General features: G+C 42.6%; 1 long non-coding RNA gene across 1 annotated transcript; it reads right to left on the bottom strand.

Moving 5' to 3' along the window:
* Positions 1-1,179: 1,179 nt before the first annotated feature.
* On the bottom strand, positions 1,180-11,056 carry LOC143694903 (uncharacterized). Its single transcript, XR_013183712.1, has 4 exons — positions 10,978-11,056; positions 8,352-9,242; positions 6,133-7,962; positions 1,180-6,000 (listed from the first exon to the last, which is right to left on the bottom strand). It is a non-coding gene; the product is annotated as an uncharacterized LOC143694903 (long non-coding RNA).
* Between the last annotated feature and the right edge of the window lie 2,773 nt (positions 11,057-13,829).

Raw genomic sequence — 13,829 nt, 5'->3', positions numbered from 1 at the left:
AGGCACTTTTTAAAACAGTTTTAGTTCTTCTTAGTCACCTGTTCGTGGAAATTTAAATTTCACTGTAGTAAGAACTTCCATCTGAACTATTTGGCTAACAATTTTCTCTTTCAAAAAACTTAAAGAGGGAGAAAAGTTTCCTTTGATTAGTTTGTTAGGAGTTCATCTGCAAGCATTCTTTCTTTTTGAACAAGAAAAACGTAAAGTTTCCATGACTGCCAGGCCATTTTAATGAGTTAAAGAAAGAGATTTCTGATAAATTATTCATTTCTTTCTTCTCATATTTTTTAGTTTCTTTTCTCCTTACTGTATTATATCACTATTCTATATCCTCTGCAACAAAATCCTTAATTCAAAATAACCACATTTGACTTTTTGACTATAAAAGTACAATAAACCAAGTGATGTATAGAATACCCCCTGCAATTCCAATGCATTGGATTCAATTTCATCCTTTTTAATTTCTTTTTTTATTCCTTTGGTGGGAGGATAGGGCAAAAAGACTGAAGAGGGAGGAATCTAAGACTGATGAAGGTTCAAGAAATGCCCAATAGCTTTATCTTGGCTCCAGCACTCTTTCAAGTAAAACATCTAATATTTCCAAAAAACCATAAAGGATCTGGCCAGGAGAGGAAGAAAAATCTCTGAATCTATCTAATGGTCTGGTTGTATCCTGAAGCAGGAGAAATAATAGCCTGGTAATTCCATCCCAGGGAAACAGCAGACTCCATTCTCCCACCCGTGATGAATGGATTTATCCCAGCACTGATTTGGAGCCTTATTGGGACAAACAGATATGAAGCATTTTAACCAACAATGAACGCCTCCATTGCTTCTGGCTGAGTGGAACAGACTCAAAAATGTTTCCTTCATAAATCAGTTATGAGAGAGACAATCACAGACAGGGAAGATTTAACATAGAAGCAGCAGCTGAAGAGTTTTGGTAAATATTAATGGCACTTATCAGTCCTTGAAAACACACCTATCAAATACACACTGTACTGATTATACCTTACAGGAAAGTGATCTCACCACTCCCAGGAGATGCTGAGCTGAATCACAAACTTATCTTGGTTCCTTGAATTTATCAGAAGGTGCCTAAAGCTAATAATTAGTACTTAGACTACAATATCTTCTCTCCCACTATGAAGATTATTGTGTCCCTTTTTTTTTTTCTGGGGATTTGTGCTCATTTATATTCCAGGACTCATCTCTTATGAGAAACAACCCCAGCAGAGTGGAGGCTGCACACTGAGAAGGGTCTTGGAATGTCACTTCTGAACTATGTAGGAACTAAGAGCCACAAATGCCCAAAGGTCAGGAAAAAAAGGAAAAAAAAAATCTTGGCCAGGTTATTGAAGTGAGGAAAAGAGAAAATCAATAAAAGTGTCAAATCTTGTAAATCAATTTATTATGATGGTCCCTGAGGCTGAAGGATGGGGCATGAAAAGGAAACAAGCAGCCGAAGCTCCCGAGAGCTCACTCATTATATATTAAACATCAGGGCAATGGGGTGAGACAAAGCTTACACAAAGAATCAAAAAAGATGAAGAAAAGATGAAGAAAACCCCCACCAGAACATAATTATGGCAAACAGGAACCAATGTCCTATGAGGAGCAGTTTCATTTCTTGTTGGGTTACCACAGACACCTCTATCTGAAACAAGTCACCACAAGTGAGCCCCCTAAAAATAAAAAGTTCAGATTTATCCCAGTATTACCACCCTGGCTTTAGGTGATCACAGGACAGAAAGGCTGGGAGAAGGAGCCCTGAGTGACTGTCACATCTTCTGAAAACACTGCATTTCAAACCAACATAACCAGTAGCCTCTATGCCAGTGAGTTAAGAAGCCTTTCATATGCAAATAAAAGCTCCACTTCTATGCCCAAACAGAGAGCAAATCTATTTCTATGAAGCAGATTCCCTGAACACCTTTTTAAAGAACTGGACGAAGATCTTTCCTTAGATTTTGCACAGCATCCACAATCCCTGCTTCCTCACATGTAATTTCCCAGTTTGCTAATAAGTGCCCAAACACCTCTTTGAGATGATCTCCTACAGTCACACAATCAGAGCTGTTCCAGTTTCTCTGAGCTTCACAGAGCTCCTCTATTTAATTAACTTCAAGTGCTGTATTCTCCAAGGAAGCAGAGGGAGAGTTTATTAGGAGGTGTGGTATAAATTACACAGTAATTTGAACAGAGTGGAAATCCAAGACAGTTTGAGTGCAAGAAATCTCTCTGTAACACACCTACTCCCTGAGAGGCCAAAGGGCAGAACTGGCTTTCCAGCTCTTATTTAAGCCTCTGAGGAAGTGTGATCCCTCAGCATCTCCAGCAATTTGATCCATTAGCAATGCACGCCAAGCCCAACTCCCAAAGGCCTTGCACAGATTTTTAGAGCTTAAATCAAAATCACCATCCAAAAAAACCCACCCACATTCTCACTCGTTGCCTAGGTGAGAAATTCACCAAGTCTTCCCTTTTGCCTGGAAGATTTTAAAGTTGCATCTGAAGGATCCAAGCCTGAGGAGCAGATGAATAAATCCCAGAGGGGCTCCTCGCACACACCCTGGAGACCCCAAATGTTCCAAGCACAGCTACCAGACAAGAGCAAGTGGATTGGATTTAAATCATTGCCAGAGTGTCAGATAATGGCTCAACAATTAAAACAACCCTCCAGGGAAGGGAAAACAGGGCAAAACAATCTCCCTGCAAGGGATTCCAGACCACTTCCTTCCCTGCTGCTGCTGCCACCCAAGCGAGCATCCTGCAGAGGAGGAGGAGGAGGAGAGGAAGGCAAACCATGCCAAATTAATGTGCCATAAGGACAGAAGGCAAAATTCCCAGTTCTATTTGAAAGCAAGGACTAAAGCTGTGCCTTAACCACCAGACAGCAGCAATTTGCTCCTTTGGAGATGGGAATTTCTACTTGGGATGGAGTGTGTAGGAGTCCAAGGCCAGGTTGGACAGGGCTTGGAGCAGCCTGGGAAAGTGGAATTGTGGAGGTGGAATGGGATGAGCTTTAAGGTCCCTGCCATCCCAAACCATTCCAGGATTCTATGATTAATAGTGGCAATAAAAAGCAGGTTTCAAGGCATCTCCTTCAACCCTAATTTTAAAAGCAAGCTCTGTTCAATACTTTCAGAAATTATGCAAGCAGAGAGAACAACACACAGCAAGTCAAGTTTACATCCTGAACAGCCATGAGAAGCAGCACCATCAAATCCATATACACAAAGCAATCAGTTAAGTAGAAATACAAAAAGTTTTGCAACATAATATGGCTACATTCTGGTGCATTCATAAATCCTATCAGCTCCCCTTTTATTAACAAGATTCATTTTAACTGTTGGTATTAACATGACAACAAAATATAAATGATTTGGGAAGACTTTCTCAATTGCTATATAATTATAAAGGGGAAAAACTCTCTTGTATCAAGTTCATAATTAAAAAGGATAAGTAAATAAATCTATAAAATATTCTGTTAGTTGCTGAGAAACCTCATTGTTGATATGACAACCATGGCACAGAAAACCAGATTACAGCTTCCTTCAGATCTGTGGGGATTCTACATTTCCATTAAGGAAAGTGGTTTCTATCTGCTATGCTATAGTGACACCTACAGAAAAAAAACCCAAAAACATTTCAAATGGGGGCCATGGGCAGGAATTGGATTAGAGGTAATTTTTAAGTGCTGCAGAAGCACACTTGTGTGTGGATGCAGTAAGTATTGTTTGGAATCCAGCATGGAGGCTCTGCAATTCCATCTGCCAGTCTTCCAGGACCCAATTTCTACATTTATTTCATGGCAGTCATGTCAGCAAATCACACCAACAGCAAGTTTCCAAGCAAAGCTGGTTATTAAAATTGCTGAACCCATGCTGCTAACATGCCTTCAGAGGCAGGGATTTTTACAGTTTTCAAAGGCTCAGCACTTTTCCCCTGTGGTGCTGCTGAATTTCCAAAAGGGAGCATCTCCAGAATCTCCTGTTGATTGTGCATTGTTGCACTGATGTTGTGCAACTTGTTTTCTCTTGAAAATGCACTCAAGGCTTCGCTTCTGCAGAAGGAAGAAATATTCTTTTTTTCTAGACCACCTTTCCTCAAAATTAAATGCTCTGGGAAGTCCTGGCACAGCTTTTATGTTTGACAACACTTGCAACATCAGAAGCCATTTGCAGAAGTCTCATTCAGTCAATATTATATTCTTGAATCCTCAAAGCCTGACACACAATTTCCATTTTCCTCTTCAACCAACCAATGGCAGAACAACCTCCTCTTTTTCCTGTTCTCCAACACTTTAGGTATTGGAGTTGAGGAAGACTTTAATGACATTAAAGGCTTCAATGAAAGAGCCCCTTCCTTTGAAGGAATGGATAGAAAGTCTTTTTTAAAAAGCCTTCATTTCATTTCCCAATATAAAATTACAATCAATAATGCAATTTATACTTTGTTTTCAGTCAGTAGCAGCTCCACAACCAGAGGGGAAATGCTCTGTAAGGTTTCTTCTCCCCCATGTTCAACATCCAGATAAACTTAGGAGCAAATACCCAAAACCTGGACTTGGACCTAAACATGACACAGCAGCTCTTGGAATTGCCTTTATTTAATCCTATACCTTTAACCTATTGCTTTAGGATAAAATTTTCTCAACTAACAAGACCTCAAGCTGTGCTTGCCCCAGGCATATTTGTTTGCTAAACTGTACAGATGACATTTATTTGCACAGATCAGCCACTCTCAGCACTCTGAGCAGACCATAAGGGCTCTAAGCAGGGCCTGACACCAGCCTTAGGACTGCCACAATTCCAGGCTGCAGCAAAAAGCCTCTGTAGAGCTCCCTCTGAGTCTCTAAATAAACAGAAATACTCCAGAAAAAGCTACCAGCCATACAACACTGGTTTGTTACTCCCTGCACTTAAATGTTTCTTCAAAGTCACAGATGGTTCTTTCTAAATCAAGTGAGAAATGAAAAGAGACAATGAAGCAGAAATGTTGTGGCCACTCCTGGAAGAGATAAGGGTTCCTTCTCACCTCACTCCCTGCACAAACTGAGCTGGAGAAGCTGCAGTAAATAAGGAAAATGCACAGCTACTTTGGACAGACACATCCTCTGAAGGAAAGGTAAAATTTTTTTGCTGTCACAGCAAGAGTTAAACCCAACTCCATTACCTCTTCCTTAGAAAGCTGTTCACATTCCACCTCCCTTAAATTGCTCCCTGACTTAAGTAATCATCTCCTTCAGGCCCTTAAGCAAGGACTGGAGCTGGGTGAGTGAAAACCAAATTTCATCAGTAGCAGCTGAGGTAGCACAGGAGCAGCAGAGGTGTTTCTGGCAGTGTATAAAACATTGGCAGTTTAGAGAGGAAGGAGCCCTTTCCCATCTGACAGGTTTTTAATATTTCCACTCAGTGTGCCTGAGTGCTGCCCTAGGCATCCCAAAGTTTGCTGCACGACATCATTCATTTCAACAATTCCATCAGACACGGAAAGCAAAAAATAAAACACATTAAAAAACTATCAAGGCAGGCAAACTTGTGCCACTGGGGAATCCAAATCCACACTTCCCTCCTTGTGAGAGCTCTCTCTGCTGCTGCTGCAGCCAAGTGTCCAAGTGGGTGTTCCTATAAAAGCATGGAGGTGGATGTGCCCGGAAATGTGAGCTCTGATGGCCTGAGCTGGGCAGCCCCCATCACCCAGTGGTGTCTCTGAGAGTGGATTTTCCATTTGCCCCAGCAGCTGAAGAGTTGTGGCTGGTTTTCCATCAGGTGGCAGGGCTGCCTTGAGGCCCCTCTGTGGCTCCCCCATCACTGATGTATTCCTGCTTCAGTTTTTCCATTATTTGTCCAACCTTTTACCTGTGCCCAGGTGCCCCGTGCTGCTGAAGAGCCAGGTGCAGGTTTTGTCCTTCTCTGAGCCAGGTGCAGGCTTTGTCCTCTCCTCATCCTTCTCTGCAGCCAGGAGAGAGGCTGGGCATTATTCTCAGGCAGCATCCTGCAGCAGTGGTGAAATAAAAAGTGGAAAGTTTCTTCCCAGATATCTGATTTTTGGAGCACATTTTAAATTGATCATATTGGAGTCATTTTAGGGCAGTTGGGAGGTTACATCCAGGAAATCAGAACTTACAGAACATGCTCAGGCCTCTGCTGTAAAATGAGATTTACACTTTGATTTGCTTCCTTTTGCTCTTGGAGGCTTTGGAATGTGGAGGCTGGAAGGGGCTGGATTTAGGCTCAAAAAGCATCTGGACAATGCTCTCAGGCTCAGGATTCTCTGGATTTTCGGGGCTATCCTGGGCAGGTTCAGGAGCTTCACTCAATGATCCTGTGAGTCCCTTCCAACTCAGGATATTCCATGATTTTTTCAGGAGCAAGGTTTTCATGTTTCACTGTCTGTGGGGAATTTTTGTGTCAGAGTAGAATTTCAACCAGTCCCTGTTCTTTTTACCATTCAAGATAAGAATAGACTTATTTAATTCAGGTCACGTTCCTTCCTTTTATTTCATTTTCTTTTCACAAAACAAGAGTCTCAACTTCCATCTCAACACTCAAAATGCACCATGAAAATGTGCATCACTGATCTAAAGAAATGCACATGCAAATTCCCCTTCTGTCATTAATTAAGCACTCTTAAACATAATCTCATTCCAGGAAATCCAAGCACAGCTTTTCACCTCTGCTTTAGGTAATACCTGGACATAAACACAACATCAACACTTCAATAGTGCATGGGGTATGAGAGCAGAATTTATTTTTCTGCTCAAATAACACCTTTAAAGTTTAATTTTATCGATTGGCTCAGACACCTCACTACACTCCAGCTATTAAATCTGAATATAAAACATTTACAAAAGCCTTACTCTGAACCCCCTCCCATTTCTGTTATACACACATGCACAGTCACAGAGAAAAGAGAATTTGTGCACATGATCAGGTCAGACACAGAGAATCCAGTGTTATATAGTGGCCACAAATCTCAGCTTTCAGAAAGCAAATGTCACCCACACCTCACAGAACAGAACCTTGACAGAGGTTTTGAAAAAAATCCGTGAAAAAAAATCCATGAAAAAAATCCAGAAATGTACATCTAAATAAGGAATATTTTTGGCCAGCAGGGCACCGGGTAGGTCAGAGGAGTTGAGTGGCCAGGCAGGAGCTGACAAAGCTGACATTCAATGGATCCTGCTGTGGTATCCCAGCACCTCCCACCATCCCTGCCCCTACAACCACCTCAGGCCAGGCAGAAGCAGCTCAGGTGCTGGGATCTGATGAAGAAGAGCCAGAGCAGAGCCCCCCCTGCACCCCTGGCCTTGGCACTGCACTGAACCAAGGGGGAAATGTAAATACCTGGGCTGGAGACCAGAGGAGCAGGACCACGGTACAGGGGACAACATCCCCTCCCAAGCCCCCTAAAATGAAATTTAAACAGTAAAATCATTTTGTATGGATTATTAAATCAAGAAAACACTGCTGCTACCATTACCAGGAGCTAAGGACTGTTTCATTTTACTGTCCAAAAGAGCAGTCAGCCAGTCAGGTTCCTTCAGTTTTCATTTTGCATGCACTGGGACACAACTTCACCTTCACAGGACAATGGCAGCAAACACCACAGCATGAAAAGCAATTTTCTGAGTGCAGAACTCATCCCACAGACAAACTCCTACCAAAAAAAATCAGGATTCAGTAACTCCAAGTGTCTGAATTAAGCACCCAGCTGCTGTGGTGGGCCCAAGATCCTGAGGCAGTCCAAGGGAATCATCCTGCACAGACAAATGAGCGCTCTCAAGATTAAAACAAAAAGCCACAGAATAAAATTGCTCACAGGTGGCCAGCAGCAAGCTGGATATAAATTGGATTACAGGATTTTCAAATGCAATATCAACTGTTTTCTAGCAAATGGGCAAAGAAGGTCCTCTCCAGTCTTCTGTGTGCTCAGGAAACTACAGAAATCACATCCCTGAGAAAAAAAATACACAAATTCTTTGTAATTTATTGAATAGCTTTAGATTTGTAACATAATGCAGCACTCAGAAAGCAATGGAAGATAAATCACTCTTTTAGCTCACTGTGTTTCCAGTTACTCAACCACTGCTCAAAGAAATCATTTACTCTTGCAGAAAGCTGAACACTGGATAGTAAGAAAATCATTTAGCTTCCATTTACTAACACAGTTCTGCCACGTGTTGCAGAAGACCATTCTGCAGCTAATTTTCTTAATTTTAGATTTATTTCAGCTTCACTCTTAAAACCCCAGCATTTAAAACAACTTACTTGAATGTTCTGTGTAAGCATTAAGCTTTATTGGAGGAATAAGAAACCACACAGCAAATTTCCCCCCAAATTTACCAACTTCTGCTGAGGAGAGTTTCATTCTTTCTTTCCCTTTCTCAAACTGTGCCATTCTTGATGCTCTGCAGGCTCATTTTCCTTAAGCATCTTTGATCAAAAGCATCCAGATGTTTCCTTCTGGAGCTGCCAAAGTGCCAGATTTCACTTTTTTTGTGAAGTCATAGAAGTTCTGAAACAAAGGGGGAATTTTATGAGCATTATACAGTCAGTCTTCAAGGAATCTCAGAAGTCATTTGCTTCATCACATGGACTGGCTGCATTAAACCTCTCCTAAATTTAATTACATTACTAAACAATGGAGTTAGCACAGCTTTTACAGCAAACACAGCTGGAGCCATAAAAAGGTGAATTAGTCACATCCTATCCTAAGGACCAAGGGGAATCTCCTGCCAGACACTATCTTTGATCAGTTTAGCAAAGTTTTAATGTGAGGCTTTAATTGCTGCCTCTCATTAGATACAGTGACTTGAAAGAAAAGCACTAGTGGAGAGAGAAGATCTTTATAAAATAAAAGTGCTGGTTAGAAATAAACATTTCTGACAGTCAAATTAAAATCAAAGTTAATCTAAAAGTGGGATAAAGTTTCCAGCTTTACTCTTAGAGCAACAAGGTTATGGAAGCACCTCCCAAACACTGTATAAATGGCAAAAAGAAATGAAACAAAAAAACCCCAACATCAAAAAAACCAACCAAACAAACAAAAATTAAAAAAAAAAAAAAAAATCATGTTCTGCCTGCAAAATAAGGCCTTTCCTGGAGAATGTCCTTCCCAAAGAGGAGAGAATTGGAGTTCTCCTTCCACCATTCCATCAGCAGTGAGCAGAGCAGTGCACAAGGTGGCCTCACTCTGCTCCACAGGGAATTCCACAGGAGGCAGCTCAGCCACACCTGCAGGGAAATCAGACAAGGATTATTTCCCATCCAGCAAATCCAGAGCTCAGCCACGACTTTGGCTAAGGTTCCTTCCCACCCCCTGTCACTCATTTATCAATATTCTGTTTCCTCAGTCACACAAAAATTTCTGCAAGCTCCCACAGCCAGTTTTAATTAGAATATTCTGAGTCATTTTGCATCAGCAGCACATTGTCACCTATTTACTTCCTTTTCCAGGCCACCCTTGGAATTGCCTCCCCACGAAAACCTGTCCTTCAGTTTCACTTCTTTTTAATAGAAAATTGAACAAGAGTTTGGATTAAAAATAGAGATTTTTAGGCATTCACATTTTTAGTAAGTTGTGAATGCCTAAAAAGCCTAATTTTTAATCCAAACTCTTGTTCAATTTCCTAACAAGCTTTTATATATATATATATTTCTAAGAGGCTTTTTTGAAAAATCCTTATGTAATAGGTAAATTACATCATCCCCATACTTGTTAACGTCTAAAACCTTCCAGGTTCTGTTTGTCTTCATCAAAGTTAGAGAGAACTCCCCAACATCTGTTTGTCCATTCCTCTGAGCACCTGAATTTTTTCCTGCTGTGCTAAGTCAGGTTTGGATTCAGCTCCCCACTGGCACAGAGGCTGGGGTGAGAGCTCCTCCCTGCTGCTCCCTCTGCACCCAGGCAGATCCAAGTGGTGTCCCACAGCACCAGGCTGGTGATTTCACATTTTCATTCCCCTGCAAGCCCTGGGTGAGGACCATCTGGTCTTTGTGCAGTGCTCCTGCTCAATTTATTGATTTGTCTCAAAACTCGAGGATGCTGAAGAGAATAAAGCTGTTACAAAGGTCAAGCCAGTCCAACAAGCCCTACAGAAAACACATTTTGCAGGATCATTTACCTAGGAAAACTCAACTACAGATGTGATGCCTGCTTTTGTGGGGTTTTGCCATCATTCTGGCTGGGTTATGGGAAGGAACAGAAGGGAATCTGACCAAAGTCATAATACTAAAGCTGCTCTATAGCCCAAAATTGTGCCACAAATCATTTGCATTTATTAAGCAATTTACTTTTATACATACACCAGCTGAAAACACATGAACACAGAGTTAAGCATCTATAAATACATCCCTGCTCTTGCAATAGGTAATCTTTCCATTTTAAATCCATTTCTCCTATAAAAAATACACAGCAGTCCCTCAGTTTCACAGTCATACACATTCTCTTTATCAGTACTATTAAACCTACACTGGTTTTCTCTATTTTTTTCTTTCCCAGCTCCCCTCACCTTGTAAAAAAATATCCTGGAACTCAATTTATTAGGGTTTTGTCTACTGGACACTGCATGTCTAATAACCTAAAATAAGTAAATCCCCCTAACTGGATGGAAATGGACACACTTAAAGTTGGGATTGTGCAGAATAGTGTTTTGTGCATCCTGCAGGAGCTTTTAGTTCGTGACTGCCACACATACCAAAAAACAGAATTGATTATTTGGGGTTCCTGACCTGAGCTGGATCCTGAGAATGTGGAAGGGAGGAGCAGCCTCCCTGCTGAGGGCTGCCAGCCAGAGAGGGGCAAAAACCAGGGTGGAGCCAGGCCCTGCTGAGCAGCAGGGAATGCACTCAGCATCAGCAGAGCCTTCCCCTGGCTGCAGCAGGGGCTGCCTTGGGGAAATGGCCTGGATACCTCAGTCCTGGAGGCCAGACATTTCTGTAAAAAGTGCAAAAAAACCAGAAATCTCACCAGTGAAGTCCAACTTTGCTGTGCACAGCCACAGGATTTTGTTGTCTCCTCTCCTTCCATGTGTTCACTGCCAGCTGCAAGGGGAGGGAAAAGAACAGGTGAAGGTGATGCCTCAGGTTTGAGCTTTTTTATTTTTCAGATTCTGTGCTGCTTTCGTGTGCAGTGCTGAGCTTCCCATGAGGGGATGCTGAGCTCTGTGCCCAGAGCAGGGAGACAAAACAATTCCTGCTCCAGCTGGGCACCAAGGACAAATGATCCAAATCTCAGCCCAAGAGCACAAACCCCGTGGGCTGGAGAGAGAAAAACAAGCAGGGTGGGACTGCAGGGGCTAAAGCTGGGATGGGACAATGAACTGCAAGGTGCAAATGGAGCAGAACTGATCCAAGGCAGAGAGCCCGGGAGCGCTGGTGCATTTTGGGGCCATTTTGGTTCATCTTGGGTGCAGCCCTGGCTGGGCTCTGGTGCTGCCCAAGGTGGATCCATGGAGGAGATGCTTGGAATGAATCCCTGCTTTATTCTGGAGCTCTGCCCAGCCTCTGCTCCAGGGCAGCCTGCACAGGAATCAAAGGACAAGAAGCAAAGTTTGAGGAGCAAGGACAAAATGGCTCCTGTAGCAGAGGATACAGCAAAAGGAGAAGGAGCTGCAAAGGCTGATTGGCTTTATCTTGCACTACCCTGCACCTTGATCAGCACTGCTGCAAGGAGAGGGAGCCAGGCTGGTTGGAGAACACAAAGAGAGCTCAGGAGAGTGTGGGAGGAATCTGGGCCAGGTCTCAGTGGTGTCCAACACCCACTACAATACCTTGCAGAGAAGAGTTTGGCAGCAGGAGTTTATTCAAAAACCCAGGTAAAGCCATTTGGCTGTTTGCTGTCAAAGAGGGTTCCTGAAAAAGCATTTCTAATCAAACCAGCACCTTCACTAAACAAAACAAACAAAGCCACCTACAACACTGCTCAGTTATCTTCATTTGATGTGAACCTCAGAATAGAGCAGCTGCCACATTCAGGTGACAATTTGGTTGACGTTTTGACACATCATTCACACTCAGAGCATTGTTCTTCTCTTGGAAGCAAACAGATTTTTGCTTTAAATATCCCACTTCATGCAGTGATACCTGCAGGCACAAAGCCTTGGGTGTCATTCATGAAAAGAAAGGTTTAGTTGAGTTGTAAATTATAAGACAACAGAATTTGAATCAAAATGAAGAGTCAAATATTGAGTGGATGCCACCAAAAGGAGACATTAAACTCTTTTTTTTTTTTTAAATTAAGAAGAAAGAGCACCAAGCAGGATAATTAGAATTTTCAGCATGGTTTTTCCTCCAGCACTTGTTGAAGCCCTGGGAAGAGTCACTGGCAGGAGTGCAATGGGCACCACCACCCAGCTCGTGCTCTGCATCCTGAGCTGCAGTGCTGCAGGACACTTGGAAACAAAAACTGTCAGAGGGGGACTCACTCATGTCCAATTTAGCCTCACCACAAGACAATAAATGCTGCCAGGAACAGGCATCCACTCCTGTATGCTATTTCTGTCAGGAAAAAAATTTCCTGAGAATGTTTCTTTGTTACATTTAATTTAAGTTCGTGCCTATATCCATATTTAATGTCTCATTTTGACTCAAATCCTCCTGTCCAACACTGTGAAATCTCACTGTGCTTTTGAAAATCGCTCCAAATTGATAGAGAGAACATTCTCACCTGAAGCTCATGCCAAGCCTCACAAAGCTTAGTTCCCTTCCTTTGCTTATTTCCATTCACACTGAGGCAATTTAGGAAATCTGACATTTTTTAAAGGTGTTTGAACTGAAGGCCTGTTTCCCTTTGAGGACAGAGTCACACAACAACAGCACAGGCAACAATTCTGGGAATAGAACTGGGGCTCCCAGGAGAGGAAAAACAAACCTTCTGAGCCCTTTTAGCCTTTCCAAGACCATAACCCACAGAATCCAGCATGGTTTGGGCTGGAAGGGACCTGAAGCTCCTCCTGGCCATGGCAGGGACCTTTTCCACAGCCCAGGCTGCTCCAAGCTGGCCCTGCTGTCTGTTCTGGAGGTAGAGGGCAAAGGAGATGCCACCAGGGATTCAGAGTCTTTCCAGTGGAGCTCTTTCCCCTTCTTCCCAATAGAATTTACCTGGAAAGGACACCTGGCCCTGGCCATCTTCCTTCCACCAATGCCCTTAGCTGCTTTCTGCCCTCCCAGCCTGCAGGAACAGAATCCCAACAGGAGCAGGAATCTCTGCAGTGCTGTGACAGTGATGGCCCTGTGCCTTGGCAGAGCATTTAACACCCTTAATACCTCGGGGTGAGCCACAACTTTTGCTCTGTGTTTAAATTGATCAGCTTCTGAGGCTGCTTTGGCTTCTGAGAGCAGGTTTTTTTTTTTGATGACATGCTGAGAGCACAGCTGTCTGGGCAAGTAATCTGCAACTAATAAAACTCTGCAGTTATTTCTTGTTCTGATATTTGACTAAATGGAAAAAAAAAAAAAGCTTTTGTTGAGCAGCAAGCATTCTATTTTGTTTAGAAAATTGTCAGGAAAGCAGCCTCATCATTCTTCAGCTGCCTTATTAAATGTAGATGCCATGCAAAGCAGTCCTGATAAACACCCTGCAGCCAGATCAAAGTCCTGGAGTGAAAAATAACCCCCACTGCTGTAAATTGTCTGTCTGGTGTGATTTTCTAAGCACTCCCCACATGCTGTGCCATAAGCCTGCTCCTGGTGCTGCCTCCCAGCTCTTCCTTGTGTAGCTTTGTGTTGTAGGAACAATGTAAACACCAGGGATGTTAATGTAGGAGTCAAACATCCCCATTTTTCCAGGTTCAGTAGAAAATGCTTGAGGGAAGAGGAAGG

Source organism: Agelaius phoeniceus, chromosome 10 (assembly GCF_051311805.1).
Source record: "Agelaius phoeniceus isolate bAgePho1 chromosome 10, bAgePho1.hap1, whole genome shotgun sequence".
Taxonomy (NCBI): Eukaryota; Metazoa; Chordata; class Aves; order Passeriformes; family Icteridae; genus Agelaius; species Agelaius phoeniceus.
This window is presented reverse-complemented; position numbering and strand designations above follow the sequence as displayed.